This window comes from Chionomys nivalis, chromosome 1 (genome assembly GCF_950005125.1).
Source record: "Chionomys nivalis chromosome 1, mChiNiv1.1, whole genome shotgun sequence".
NCBI classification, from domain to species: domain Eukaryota; kingdom Metazoa; phylum Chordata; class Mammalia; order Rodentia; family Cricetidae; genus Chionomys; species Chionomys nivalis.
In genome coordinates this window covers 63,041,564-63,057,561 of record NC_080086.1, presented here as the reverse complement: position 1 = coordinate 63,057,561, position 15,998 = coordinate 63,041,564, and the positions used below count along the sequence as shown (strand labels likewise).

Genomic DNA, 15,998 nt, shown 5'->3' with positions numbered 1-15,998 from the left:
TTCTGTGACCCAGACCCAACCCAGGCTGACACACAGCCAGATGGCATGAAGGGCTGAGTGGTGGTAAGAACATGTGGATGGGTGCTGGCCTCAGAAATGCCTCAGAAGCTTGAGGACAGACTGTCTCAAGTGACCTGGAGCCCTGAAGGGCAGCACTGGCTCCAGGAAGGGTTATTCTGGCCCCGGGTGTGAAATCCGTGGTACAGTTGTAGTCTTTCTGTCTCTTGAGACCTCCCCTGCCCAGCCACCAGCCTTCAGAACACCTGGCTAGGAGCTCAGATCCAGGAAAAGATACAGAACCCCCTTTCTCCTCCTACCACTGAGTGGGGCCAGGGGGCTGGCTTGGCCTCTGTGGCTTTGTTGTCAGGAGGATGAAAAGGCCAGGAAAGGAGAGAGACAGAGAACAAATGATTCAGTCTGCAGACCTCCACGTAACTCACACAAAGATGAGGTCATTCAAGGGTTACCTCCTTTCTTCTCCCCCACTGCAACAGCCCTGCCTGACGTGGAGGCCACAGCCAACCAGTCAGAAGGACAGAGAAAAGGACAAAGCAGGGCTGGGGCATCTGCCCTATTGTCCTTTGAGGCCATGTGGGTGGCTGCTGGCAGGAACAGGCCCTTCTTTCAGGGACAATGGAACAAGCCCAAAGCAGAGACAAGCTGGGGAGAGGCCCAGGCTCAGAGGCCTGAATACCCCGAATTCAAATTCCAGCTGTTCCTATGTGTTATGCAGGACCCAGAGGTGTTTTCCCTCTGTCATCTCATGTTCTTCATCCGCTAAGTGGGGAAGACTTCTGTTCCTCAGTTTGGTGTGCATTCTTTATGGGGAGAGAGAGGCAGGACTGAGCTATGGAGCATGACCCTAAGCAAGTCTTCCTTCCAAGAGCCTGTCTCCTTATCTGCAAAATGAGGTGATGAGAACAATACTGACCCCCACTTCTGAGTATTTCTGCCAGGATGCTCCACAAGCTGGATGACAGATCACCCTAAAACCTCATTTTACCTATTAACCATATATAGGCCCTGTCTCCAGCAGCCAGATTCAGTGTTTAAATCTGGGGATGCCTTGCCCACTGCAAGTGGCTTTTCTCTGGGGTAATGCTTGACATTTAGGTTACATATCACTCGGGTCTTTCAATCTGGGCCAGGGAGACGCACTGTAGAACACAGGCTGACATGCTATGCAGAACACAGGGCTGACATGTTATGCAGAACACAGGGCTGACATGCTATGCAGAACACAGGCTGACATGCTATGCAGAACACAGGCTGACATTATATACAGAACACAGGCTGATATGATATGCAGAACACAGACTGACATGATATAAGAACACAGGCTGACATGATATACAGAACAGAGGCTGACATGATATAAGAACACAGGACTGACATTCAGAAAACAGGCTGACATGATATACAGACCACAGGCTGACATGTTATGCAGAACACAGAACTGGCATGCAGAACATAGGACTGACATGATATACAGAAAACAGGGCTTACATGTTATGCAGAACACAGGGCTGACATGCTATGCAGAACACAGGGCTGACATGCTATGCAGAACACAGGGATGATGTGCTATGCAGAACACAGGGCTGACATGCTATGCAGAACACAGGGCTGACATGCTATGCAGAACACAGGGCTGACATGCTATGCAGAACACAGGGCTGACATGTTATGCAGAACACAGGGCTGACATGCTATGCAGAACACAGGGCTGACATGCTATGCAGAACACAGGGATGACATGCTATGCAGAGGAATTTGGCCTAGATGAGGACAAGCCATACAAGTTGGAGTGGGAAGTAGGCAGAAAGCCCCACATGCTGCCCTTGGCTCTGTCTGTTTGTCTTGTGCCTGTCCTAGCCCAGCACTGCCTCCGGGTGACCGTCCTGGCTTCTACCCTGTGCCTAGCTCCCTTCCAGGCACTGATCACACACTTGGGGCCGAGGTGGCCTTCTGAGCTTCTCTAACCACAGCCTCTGTAGCCTATTTGCCATGCATTCCTAGCTCCAAGTGATCCAACCTCCGGCCTTTGCGCTGCCACGGCCCACTGCATTGTGTCCACCCACCCACTCATCCCATGAGTCCACACACCCTCTGCAGTCCCTAGGTCAGTTTCCCCTGGCATCCCAGGTCTCTGACAGATTCCCCACCCCACTAAAGCAGTTCCCTGCTGCCTCCACAGTCTATCCTTCCCATCATCCCTTGTTCTGTGACATCTTCCTTAAGTCTGACTCCCTGCTGGGGCCGGCTAAGCCAGGAGGTCTGGGTCCATTCTTGCTAAGGACAGGGCTGCACCACAATATGTTATGGGGGATCAGAGGACAGTACCGGCAATGTGCTGATCAGCTGGAAGGCCACGGGCCCCCACAGAACCCAGCAGAGATGCCCAGAAGACCCCTGGGCTAAGCCTCATGCTGCCTTCTTTGTGACTCCTTTCCCACATCTCCCTGGCAGCAGCCCTGGCTCTGCTTCCTGCTGTTCTTCTCCTGTTTTCATATGCTGGCCTCCACTTCCGGGAGGCTCGTCAGCTCAGGAAATACCTCACAGCAAAGGAAGCCACTGTGTAGAGCCCCCAGGACCTCCAGGGAAGGCTACAGTCTGATGTTGACACCATCTGGCAGGGGGATACCTGCTGTCAGAGGGTCCTGTCAGCCTTGCGGCTTTGTGAAACGTCCAAGGCAGAATGACTTACACCACTGGAGGCTGAGAGAACACCCCTGAATCAATGTCCATCTGTACCACAAAGGCAAAAGCCTGGAGCATGGTTAATAAAAGCTCAGGGTCAGAAATTGGGGTTCAGCCTGAAGATCCGGAAAGTAAGACAGCCAACCACTGGCTCTTACTCAACCTCAGTCTGAAATGGCGATCCTGCGTCCTGGAATCTCAGATGGAGACTGCATGTTGAGAGCTGTTTCCTTCCATTCTATAATCCTCTCTAGGGCACGCACCGCCTGGTTTCTATGGCAACTAGTGTGGCTACTGGGATTAAAGGTGTGTGTTACCATAACCCGGTCTGTAAGGCTGATCAGTGGGACTGTTTTACTCTCAGATCTTTTTTTTTTTTTTTTTTTTTTTTTTTTTTTTATTTTCGAGACAGGGTTTCTCCGTAGCTTTTGGTTCCTGTCCTGGAACTAGCTCTTGTAGACCAGACTGGACTCAAACTCACAGAGATCCGCCTGCCTCTGCCTCCCGAGTGCTGGGATTAAAGGCGTGCGCCACCACCACCCGGCCTCTCAGATCTTCAGGCAGTCTTTATTTATTAAAATACATTTGAAATGTATTTTATCCCTTTTTGTCAAAAAAATAAGGCTATAACTTATATAAGGAAACTATATACAACAAGTATAATGACTATATACAATATATACAGGCAATAAATACATCAACAATGTCTAGTCCATTTGCATTTAACAAATTCAGAGAAAATATTTCATATCTATCCTATCTTGGTGAGTCCAAAGTCTTATACCTAATTTACTTTCTATCATAACTCACTTTCTGTGTGTAGTAAACTATAACTATAGCTAGCTAGTCTTCAGCTCCCTCAGAAACCCAAGAAGGAAATAACATTAACTGAGTAAGCAGGAAGTGCAAGCAAGTGACTTCCAAAATATGTAATGACAGAAGCAGCTGGCTGCCTGGATAGTCGCCCAAAGTTCCTCTGAAACATTGGGGTGTCCATCTTCAGCCTACAGGCCTAGCATATTTGACAGACTTTTCTGTGAAGCAGGATATTTTGTGTCCTGCTTATCTAATTAGGACAGCATAATGCCAGCAGTTAAGGCAGGGGCATTTTCCTTGCCCGGTGGCTTACAATTGCCACAAAGAAAGTAAACTCACATTATCTTCTCTGAAGTAGACTGGTGCTGCCAGGAGCAGGCATGACTCATTGTTATAAAAAAGAAGAACCTAGGTTATTAAAACATCTTAAATGCCATATTCTGTATATCTCTGAAGTGTTTGAAGATGACCTATCTATCTAAATTATATCTTTGTTTGACCTTGAAAACATAACTAAATGTGACTACAAATTTGATTTTACTAGGTGATTAACTATATTAGTCTATATTTCTTTATCATCCTAAACAGTTGATAATAGTAATTTTCAAGGACTAGAAATTTGTACTACATTGTTAAATGAGCTGTATAGGTACAATACCTTAAACAAGATTAGACATGTATGTACAATGTGTTTTAACAAAATTAACCCCAAATTTGTATCAATATACAAAATTTGTATATAATATACAAAAGTAAAACCAATGTAAAACATTTAAAACTAATAGGTGCTTTTAAAAAGTAGGTTCAATTATCTACCTTCTATCTTATCATATCCATTTCCTCCCTTTTCCTTTTCAAAGTAGATTCAATAATCTACCTTTCTACCTTGTCATATTTATATCCCTTTTTTCTTTTCTTTTCTTCCCTTTTCTTTCTCTCTTTCTCTCTTCCTTTCTTAATTTTTATTTTTTTATTTTTTTGTTTTTCGAGACAGGGTTTCTTAGTAACTATGGAGTCTGTCCTGGAACTCATTCTGGAGACCAGGCTAACCTTGATCTCACAGAGATCTGCCTTCCTCTGCCTCCTGAGTGCTGGGATTAAAGGTGTGTGCCACCACTGCCTGGCCTTTTTTTTTTTCAAAACAAGAATCTTGAATCTAATTTCCTTTGTTTAGCTTTTTGCCTGACCATTATCCATAACAACTTATAACCAATACATTAAATAAAAACAAACATTAATAATCATTTTTTGGGAATGTGGGTATAGTTTTCTAGGCTACTTCCTGCTGATTGAGGACACTGATAATCTTATGGGGACACAACAAAAATTTAAGATTATGGTTCCAGTCCTTACTGGAGTATTCTGTGAGGCTGGATCATTTCAGCCAGCAGTCTTAAAGATGTTCTGGATGTAGAACTCAGAGGAAACTGCAATAAATGTACCCTGAAATGGTGAATCATCTGGGTCATCTGTTCTCATTGGAGATTTTTCAGGGGGTCTTCCTTGATCAAACCTTACTTTTTAACCCAGAACGAATCCATAGCCTCTCACTTCCTATGCAAAGAAAAGCAAGACCTCTTCTCCAAAGTAACATATCTTTTGACTTAAATTTTTGTGGCACCTGCACCACCTGGAACTGTGGCCAGGCAAGGGGCCTGCCTGGGGATTAAAGAACACACAGAGACACCGGGGAGGGGGGGTGACTCTTGAAGCAAGAATACCAATTTTATGATGTTCCCAGGCAGCTTATATAGTGCTCTCCTTGATTAGTGACCACGCCCTAGTTCTGGGGATTTTTCGCTGCAGCCCACCAGAAACCACTTCCTGGCTCTCAGGAACTCATGAGGACCCCATCTCAAAGCAGCTTCAAGCATAGAAAAACAAGTTGTTTACTTCAGCAGGCAAAAGGTCATAGAAAGTTCAGGGTCTGAGGATCTGCAGCTCCCAAAAAATTTTGAAGTCAAGGAATTTTGATCAAACCTTATTTTTCTTAATCCAGAATGAATCCACAGCCTCTCCCTTCCTGTGGAAACAAAAGCAAAAAAAATCTCTTCTCCAAAATAACATATCTTTTGACTTAAATTTTTTTGTTGTTGTTGTTGTTTTTTGTTTTTTGAGACAGGGTTTCTCTGTGGTTTTGGAGCCTGTCCTGGAACTAGCTCTGTAGACCAGGCTGGTCTCGAACTCACAGAGATCCGCCTGCCTCTGCCTCCCAAGTGCTGGGATTAAAGGCGTGCACCACCACCGCCCGGCTTGACTTAAATTTTGAAGTCAAGGCATTTTCAAAATATATAGGTTGGATTAATCCAACAGCATTAATAATCAAATGTCTTTTAGCAGCTGTTGCTCCTTCCTCAGCAGTCAAACAATTCAAAGGCAACACAATAATATACAGTATCCAGATTCTCTGTGTATTTTACATCTTTACATGGAAGCTAAGCCAGGGCAGATGGGACCTGAGAGTGCTAATTTTTTTTTCCTGAACCCAGGTAGCTAGGTTTGGGTTCCGATTCCTAGAGCTGGAATTCCAATCCCAGCCCTGGCCTGGCCACTACAAAAACCAAAAGAAAGGTCTCAATGCCTCACCCTGGCTTTGGTATAGCACAGTAATGTGTCTCTTGGTGGCAAGGACAGGTTGCTATGGTTGCTGTGGAGGGACCTGCAGATGTTTTAGGAAAGTCTTCACTTGCTTTCAGACAGAAGACTTGATGCTGAGCCCAGGAGACCTCAGAAGCAAGGTTGAGGCTTCTGAATGACAGGGGCCTCTGCCTATGGTTGTGGCCGCCTGTGCCACGCTGTGAACTCCAGAATGCCTTCACCCCTCCATGTCAGTAGACCTCAGCCTTTACTAGCAGGTCCCCATACTCCCAAGACCACCTGCTGGACAGAAAATCTTGCTGGAGCTTGCTACAAATGTAGTCTAAGTAAATAACGGAGCGCTAGAGGTGGCCTACCCTCTCCAGCTGGAGTCTGGTCCTGTGAGGCTGAGGTGGGCAGAGGTGGTATGGACACAGGACAGGAGCCAGCATTTCTGAGTACCTGCTGTGCATGAGGCAGTGTGCCAGAGTTCTTGTCTACACACCCCCTTTCACTCACACACACACTCACACACACACACACACTCACACACACACACACGTAGTGCTGTAAGTGGTTTAGTAATGTAATACTTGCAACTGCAAGTCACACGAACCCAACACATGGTGGCTTAAATAGTGACATTTGTGCCCTCGAATATAAAGTCCAGGGCAAATGGTTCTGACAGGTAGGACATGTTTCCAGAATGTGCTTCTCCGCCGACCTTTATCCACTGGCCATCTTGTCTGTGGGATGACCACAGGATTCCAGCGACTGGAGAGTTTATCCTAGGGCCTCAGGCAGTGCTGGGCAGATTGTAGCCTGGGAGCAAAGGTGAGGGCAAGGTTGTCAGTCAATTAAACGCATTCTGCTCTGGCAAGCTTGGCAAAAATTATTTTGCTCACTAAGACAGAACCCTGCCCCATGCTAGCTTGGGACAATCTATTAAGAATTATTTTTCATTCTTAATAATTTAAAGAAACCTTAAAAAGGGTACTTCATACCATGATGATTTCATGAAATTCTAAGTGTTTGAGAAGACCGTCTAAGGTTTTCTTAGCATACGGCCATGTTTGTCACCCAAGCATCTCGGTGGCTACTTTTGTGTGTCAGTGGCCATGTGCATTTAAAAGCCTGAAGTGTTTTCAAGAACAAGTTTTTCAGTTCCTAAATTAAATACCAGTAGCTGGGAGAGTACTTGCCCGGCACGTGCAGGTCCTGGGATGCAGACATACATACACGGGGACATACATGACAATACCCTCATGATGAGCATGCTGCCTCGGTGCCATCACCTCTGCCATTGGGGCACCTTGTGTGTCCTGAGTAGGAAACTCGGATGAGATGGGAACCAGCTTTCTGCCTCTGTTCCCAGTCCCCTTCCTCCTGTGATGTCAGTGGTCACTAGTCACCCCCCTACACCCTCAGTTTCATTGCCCATGGATTCAGTCACCAGTGGCCAATCACAATCTAAAAGTGGAAAATGCCAGAAATAGTAGTGTGTAAACTTCACATAGCACACTGTTCTGAGAAGTGTGATTGAATCCCATGCCGCCACTGTCATCCCTTTGTGCATCCATGCTGCACGTGCAACCCACCCACTAGTCACTCCACAGCCGTCTTCATCGGCTGATGTTGGGTAGTTTGGTGTCAGCTTAAACAAGCTAGCGTCACCCAGGCAGAGGAGCTCTCATAATGCACCCACCAGATATCTGTGCGGCATTTTCTTAATGATCTGATATGGGAGGGTTCGGCTCTATGGGTGGTGCCACGCCTAGGCATGTGATCCTGGGGTGTATAAGAAAGCAGGCTGAGCAAGTCAGGGGGGAGGGATAATCCAGTCAGCTGCATCCTCCAAGGCCTCTGCTTCAGTTCCTGCTCTGACTTCCATCAGTGATGGACTGTGACCTGAGATTTGTAAGAAGAAAAGCCCTCTTATCCCCAGCTTGCTTTTGGTCATGCTCTTTATCACAGCAGTAGACACACGGGGCTCAGTCGTAACTATGTGTGATGCAAACCATCGCTCTTGACCTCTTGCTGTGCCTGGTTTGTAGGCTATACCTACTCCCAGGTCTGCAGTGGAGGAAGCCACACAGTGAGCTCAGCGCCTCGGCACTGGCCGGTATCTATGCGCCATGATGAGGACTCCCCCTCAAGCAGGGCTCTGCCTTCCACTGTACATGTTCCTGCACAGCGTGTGTTTTGCACTTGCATGGATGGTACTTTGCACTCTGGTGCTCCCTCCTCCTGTGCTCTTCACCTGCTCAGTGCTGGATTTCAGCCCACATTGCCTGGTCCCTCAGCTTCTCTTTACACAGTGCTCCGCCCATCCCAGAGGGAGCCACCCCCTCCTTAGATGACACTAAGTGGGCATCATCCTATGTGCCCCAGGAAGCCTTGTGCGGGCCAAATGCCCGTGCCCTGTGACCGAGAAACACAGACAGTCCACAGCGTGCTGTGATGTGATCAAGTTCCTCTGCCTTGTGACTTTGGCTTTTGAAATGAGTTGTCCACCCTGGGTCACAAATTCATCTGCTGTGTGTTGTTCTATTTGCTTTTCCTTCGCACTTAGCTCTTGAGCCCGCCCTTTGAAGGGTGTGGACAGGGGTCATTCCAGTTTTCTCCACATGGCAAGGCGTGCTGTCTTCAGTCATTTGACCCAGAAACCCAGCTGGGCTTTTCGTCAGTTCCTCCTATTGGTTTCATCAGGCAAATAATTCCTTCCAAAATTTGGAGCTTTCTTAGTTTGTTTTCTGTTGTCATAACAAAATACCCAAGGTTGGGTGGTTTGCAGAGAACAGAGATTTATTTGGCTTAGGGAGCCCCAGAGTGTGGTGTCAGCATCTGGCAAGACCCTCACACTGCAGCAAAGGTGACGCGGGGCATCACGTGGTAAGCTCAATGACCCTGACCATTCTAACAAAGTCATTGATTTCCCCATGGAGACTCCCCACATGATCTCATCTAACCCTAACCTCCCCCTCAAAGGTCCTGCCTCCGAATACCATCGGCATCTTGATTTGGGGATTAAGTTCTCAACACACATTCAAACCACAGCAGGGATGGTGTGGAGAATCTTGATTGTAGCATATTTTGTGTTTATATGAAGAACAGAGTCCAATTCTGAGCTCAGATTATTGCAGAAACACAGGCTTTTGCCACATTAGCATAGCAGGGAACTGAGCTGGTATCCCGCAAGTGGGAACTGCATTTCTGGGGGAGATGAGCACAAACTAGTCGCTTACCTTTAGCCTTTGTTTTATATCCATGTCCATGAGTGGACTGTGCTGACTGGAGATGGGGTAGAAGTTTCCCCTCTTTCTTTCTGTGCTCTCAAAGGTATCACCAGAGCCATGTACAGCTACTGAGCATTTGGAATGTGAGCAGTGGTTCGGTGGCTATAAAAATAATGGACTTGGCCGGGCGGTGGTGGCGCACGCCTTTAATCCCAGCACTTGGGAGGCAGAGGTAGACGGATCTCTGTGAGTTCGAGACCAGCCTGGTCCACAAGAGCTAGTTCCAGGACAGGCTCCAAAGCCACAGAGAAACCCTGTCTCGAAAAACCAAAAAAAAAAAAATAATAATAATGGACTTGTAGCTTTGCTTAATTTTAAATTATTCTAAATTTAAATAGCCACACCTTTAACTGGTGGCTGCCGTATTGGACAGTGTAGATCAGATTTAAACTGTGAGACCAATGTAGGGAAATAAAATGAGAAACAGACCTGACCTGTGAACAGGAAAGAAGCCAGGAGCAAGCATGGGAGCGGGCATCTGCTGGGCACCGACTGTGTGTCAGGTTCATAGAGCCCCTGCTCAGCCCCAACCCCTACCCCACAAGCTGGGGGCCTCCTTCCTCTAAAAAGATGGCAAGCAAGCCACAGGACTGGCCCACAGTAGAGCAGCTATAAGCCAAAACCACCACCATGAGAGATCCCAGAGGAAAAGGCAGGATAGTGGCAGGCCATGTGTAGACAGGGACCTTAGATAGCACCCTCCTAGGTCACAGACACGGTCTTATGGCTGATCAGCAGCCCCCTTGTACCTGTCCACAAGATGTCCCCAACATGAAATAGGCTGCCCAGGAAGGCACAAGGCCAAGATCAGGGAGCAATCAGGAACAAGGAGAGGCTTCTCCTCAAGGACACTTTGGAGGCTTTTGGGAGAGTGACTACAGATAGGGCTTCTCACACCCATGGTCCTGTCAGAAAAATGAGCCCCTGAACCCCTCTCCTACAAAGCTTCCACATGGCCAGCTAGACATTGGTACGTGAACCACTTCCACAGCAATGATCTAAGATCAGAGCTGAACTCTGCATAGTGAGTGGACAATTTCCTGCAGTTATAATATGCAGGGGATTTTCAGTATAATATGCAGAGGATTTTCAGTATAATATGCAAAGAACATTCCGAGAACACGAGGCTGTGTGAGTGGAGGCACTGTGCTTTGTTTTGTTCAGAATTCCCCAAGAGTTGCTCATCATTTCCCAAGCACACCACAGATGGGGAGGCTATGTCCTTCCTGTGAGGGACACTGTAACTTCTGACACCATGTCTCCAGGAGTCTGTATGTCTACCTGCTATCTTACTATTTGAATACGTCTCCTTAGCCTGTGTTTCAAAATGTCAGATATAGCCAGGCGGTGGTGGCACACGCCTTTAATCCCAGCACTCAGGAGGCAGAGGCAGGCGGATCTCCGTGAGTTTGAGGCCAGCCTGGTCTACAAGAGCTAGTTCCAGAACAGGCTCCAAAGGCTCCAAAGCTACAGAGAAACCTTGTCTCCAAACAAAACAAAACAAAATAAAAACAAAAACAGAAACCAAATGTCAGCTATGTGAAGAAGGCCAACAACATCCAGGTAATATTGCCCTGACTCTTTAATTCAGACTTGCCCATTCTGTATGGTGTCTGAAAACTTCATTACACCTGAATATCTCATACTGGGTTGTAATATAAAATTATTTTCGCCACTTAAGTTACAGTATCATGACATTAATCTGTCAAAATAAAAAGTGGGCTATTTATCCAGCTTGCTTTGAGAAAGCAGAGAAATGCTCTCCAATGTCTGAGTTAGTCAGCTTTCTGTGATGAAAACCAAGAACCTAAGAAACGCTTGGGGTTCGGGCTGGGTGGGGGTAGAACATGGGTTCCGTATACATGAGGCCCTCCATCCAATCCCAGAAGATGAGGGAGGGGTGCTTGGCTCCTGGCTATGGTTATCCGTGTTTGTGGTTGGTTAGCCATGCTGGTTGGGGCCTGTAGTGAGAAACTTACCTTTTAGCTTTTGGTTTAGATCCACGTCCATGACAGGACTGTGTTGTCCTGACATGAGCTAGAAGGTTCCTCTCTTGCTTTCTCTGTGTGCTCTCGAAAGTGGTGCCAGAGCCAGGTTTGGCTACCAAGCACTTGGGATGTAGCCAGCGTGGTAGGGTGGCTAAAGAAATGGATTTGTAAGTTTGCTTGTGGGTGGGGGACCAGGAAGCAAAGAAAAAGGAAGGGATGGGATGCCAATAATACCCCCCAGGAGCACACCCCAAATTACTTTATCCCATAAGACCCTGCCTCCTAATAAGCTCCATCTCCTCCCAGTAGAGGCAAGCTGGCACCAAGTCTTCAACACATGGGCCCGTAGGGAACGTTCCAAGTGTGTGCCTAGCAGCACTGTGGCTGCGGACTATTAGAGTCGGGGTACGCCGCTCTCCCCTCTCCGCTCTCTGTGCGAAGGAAACCTGTCTGGGAAGAGCCCTGCTCCAATGATGCCCCAAACTGCTAGTATCTGAGCACTTGCTAACCTCAGACTCTCCCAGGGCCCAAGCCTGTTAGTCAGATTATGGAGTGCTGATATTATTACGATTTCCCTTTAAGTCGGCTCCCTCCTTTTACTTTCTCTCTCTCTCTCTCTCTCTCTCTCTCTCTCTCTCTCTCTCTCTCTCTCTCTCTCTGCAGTGCTGACATAGAACCCAGGTGCTCACACATACTAGACAAATTCTACCCCTGGCCTACCTCCAACCCAGCTTAAATAATTTTTTTTTTTTGGTCATTTGAGACAGGGTTTCTCTGTAGCTTTAGAGCCTGTCCTGGAACTAGCTCTTGTAGACCAGGTTGGTCTCAAACTCACAGAGATCCACCTGCCTCTGCCTTCTGAGTGCTGGGATTAAAGGCGTGCACACCGCCACTGCCAGGCTCTTAATAATTTTTAAAGGAAGTCATATCATATCACTATTATAAATTTTAAAAGATAATAAAATAAATAAAACTAATGTGTTCACTGTTTTAGGGGATATTGAAATAAATACTTAGCTGGATACACACAGTCTGTCTATTTGTTCATCTGGGTGCCCCCTGAACTCACCCTAGACATCAGTGAAGGCATTACTTCACTTCATCATCATAGGACCCCCAGTGTCCAACCCAGAGTAGAGCCCCATCATTGTTCTCTGGTGAACAAGTTGGGAAATGAAATGAGGAGCTCAGAGGGGGTGAGGGAGCTGTTGAGTTCACACAGCAAAGCCATGGTCTCCTCCAGGGTGGCAGCTTCTGAGGCCTCTTGGCATCACAGAACCAAGAAGGGAGTCTCTAGGCTGGAAGGGGAAATACAACATCTGGCTACTGTCAGACTGTTTAAGCCCTGGGCTGGCAGCCAGATGTGGCCATAGACTGCAACATGGAAGCTATCAGAGGCTCAGTGGCGTTCCAGGAGGGGAGGATGTAGCCAGCTGGAGGGAACACCCAGCAACACGGAAGCCCTGGGTCTAAGGAAGAGTGGAAGTCATCAGAGTTCATTTCTCCAGAACCAACAAGCCACCAGGGAGGCTCCAGCAAAGCCTTCTGGGCCACGGGCATCCTGACATCTACCAGAAACACCCTCGCTCTGCTGAGGATACCAAAGGAGAGTGGTACCCAGTGAAATAAGGGTCCCCCTAGAGAACACAGACAGGAAGTACAGGGTGTCTCCTGGTGACCTAACAAGGGGTTCTGCACCTGTGTTGACTATGGAGGACCCAGTTGAAGCCCAGTCAGCAGACAGAAGCCACATGGGACCCTCAGAAAATGATTCTGCCTCTGCGGCCAGCCTGAGGTTCTTGGGAAATTCAAAAGTTTTTCCTTACCTCACCCTTGCCAACCCTGCCTTGGGGGTCTTCTTCCCAGATTCCTGTGTGTGACCTGTAGTCCCCAAAGCTGGCCATGGCTATGCTCTGTCACTCCTGGAGACGGGTCCTCTCTATCTGAGGGAGGCAGACTGCTCTGGTTCTCTGTGTCTCCGTGACATTACTTATTGCTGTGGTTGAAATGAGAAGTGCTTGAACACCTAGTCTCAAGATGTCTAGGGAGCGTACTGACCCTTAAGAGGATGAAGCTTAGCTGGGAGAAGTTGTTGGGGCAGGGGAGTCAGGGGAACTAGTTTTCTGTGAACTTGACATGAGCTACAGTCATTTGGAAATAGGGAACCTCAGAAAATGTTCTTACCAGGTCTGCCTGTTACAAGCCTGTGCTGTGCTTTCTTATTTAGTGATTGCTGTGGGAGAATCCAGCCCATTGTGTGTGGCACCGCCCCTGGGCAGGTGGTCCTGGGTGGTATTAGAAAGCGGGCTGAGCAAGCCAGAGGAGATAAGTCAGTAAGCAGCACCCTCCCTCCATGGCCCCTGAGTCAGCTCCTGCCTCCAGGTTTCTGCCTTTCGTTCTTGCCCTGATGTCCCTAGATGATGGACTACAAGCTGTAAAATGAAATTAACACTTTCCTCCCCAAGTTGCTTTTGGTTATGGTGTTTTACCACAGCAGTAGAAACCTTAAGACAGCAAGACTTTCCAGGGAGTGGTGGCTCACACCTTTAATCCCAGCACTCAGGAGGCAGAGGCAGGAGGAACTCTGTAAATTCTAAATTCTAGGCCAGCCTGGTCTACAGAGCCAGTCCCAGGACAGCCAGGGCTACACAAAGAAACCCTGTCTCAAGAGAGAGAGAGATACAAAGAGAGAGAGACAGAAAAACTTCTGGGATGTAGTCCAGCCCCATTCCATTGCCAGACTTTGTTTCCTGGTTCACAAAACATGAGACACCAGTTGCCATGCACTCCCAACACAGCTGCACCAGCACACACCCCCACCCTCCCCCCAACGTCTTCCCCATCCTCCCCCACACCCTCCCTTCCGAGTGCTCCCCCCACACTCTCCCCCCACACCCTCTCTTCACACCTTCCCCCATGCCTTCCCCCTACACCCTTTGCTCTACACCCTACACCCTCCCACACACACCCTCTCCCACAACACCTTCCCAACACCATCCCCCCACACCCTCCCCCCTACCCTCCCCCCACACCCTCCCCTACCCTCCCCCCACACCTTCCCCCACACCCTCCGCTTCACACCATCCCCCTCTATCCTCCCCTCCACACCCTCCCTCCACACCATCCCCCTCTATCCTCCCCTCCACACCATACCCCCCCACACCCTCACCCCCAAACCCTCCCTCCACATCACCTCCCCCATACCCTCCCCTCTAGGGCGGACTATAGCTCCTCAAACCTGGCGCCTAAATGTATCCTTTGTCTCTGCTAATGGCCTGTCACAGTGACAGGAAAAGAAAGTAACAGCTGCAGTCCTGGGCTGTGACAGAAATGTCTGCGTGCTGAAGAAGCTGTGGGGCACAGGAGCTGCTGTAAAGCAAGAGGCATGGGCACTAGCTTAATAAGTTGCCAGCTCATTAATAAATATGCTCATGCTGGGTGGTGATAGTGCACGCCTTTAATCCAGCAGAGGCAGGCGGGTCTCTGAGTTCAAGGCCAGTCTGGTCCTACAGAGTGACGGCGACAACCAGAACTACACAGAGACCTCCTGTCTTGAAATAGATAGATAGATAGATAGATAGATAGATAGATAGATAGATAGATAGATGATAGATAGATAGATAGATAGATAGATAGATAGATAGATAGATAGATAGATACGGTTATTTTATGTCAGTTTTTTTCCAATTATCTGACCTTGTATACTGCAGGGGCACGGAAAACAAACATCCCAAACATGGGAACCTTGGAGTACCAAGGAGACTGACGGGGAATGAAGTGGGTTTTCCAAATCCCAGAGAGGGGGAGATTCCTCAGTTAAAGGCTTTCGTGGCCAAGACATAGAATGTTTAATTACATACTTTTAATTAATAAGTGTGTGAAAGTATGGTGGGAAGAAAGAAGAGTCTGTGAATCTAGCCAGCCTGGTGGTGCGTCTGTAATCCCGAATGAACTACAACAGCGAGACGCTGTCTCTTTAGAAAGCAAAAGTGAAACATGAAGACTTCTGAAAATTCCGCACAGAGCTGGGGAGATGGCTCAGCCTTGAAAAGCACGGGCTGCTCCTCCAGAGGAAACAGGCTCAACTCCCAATTCCTACGCTTCTCATAGCCACCTGGAACTTCAGTCCCAGTGGGTGCAAGACCCCCTCTATGTAGTGTATAGACATATATGAATGCAAAACGGCCATATACATAAAATAAATTAATTAGGCCAGGCAGTGGTGGCGCACGCCTTTAATCCCAGCACTCGGGAGGCAGAGGCAGGCGGATCTCTGTGAGTTCGAGACCAGCCTGGTCTACAGAGCTAGTTCCAGGACAGGTTCCAAAGCCACAGAGAAACCCTGTCTCAAAAAAAAAATAATAATAATTAATAAAAAAAATCCACCCGCTCAGACTGGAGAGATGGCACACCAGTTAGGACACTCACGGTTCTTGCCGAGGACCCAGGATCAGTTCCCAGCACTCATCTGGTGACTCACCATTTATAACTCTAGTCCCAGGGGCTCCTACACCCTCTTTGGCTTCCGTGGACACCAGGCACATGTATGGTACACAGACGTCTTCAGGTAAAACACTTATTCACATAAAATAAAAATAGGGGCTGGAGAGATGGCTCAGAA

At 47.8% G+C, this 15,998-nt stretch overlaps 1 protein-coding gene across 1 annotated transcript in view; it reads left to right on the top strand.

Moving 5' to 3' along the window:
* Window positions 1-15,998, top strand: part of Efcc1 (EF-hand and coiled-coil domain containing 1) — a 38,104-nt gene that overhangs the window by 8,786 nt on the left and 13,320 nt on the right. The window lies entirely within an intron of this gene.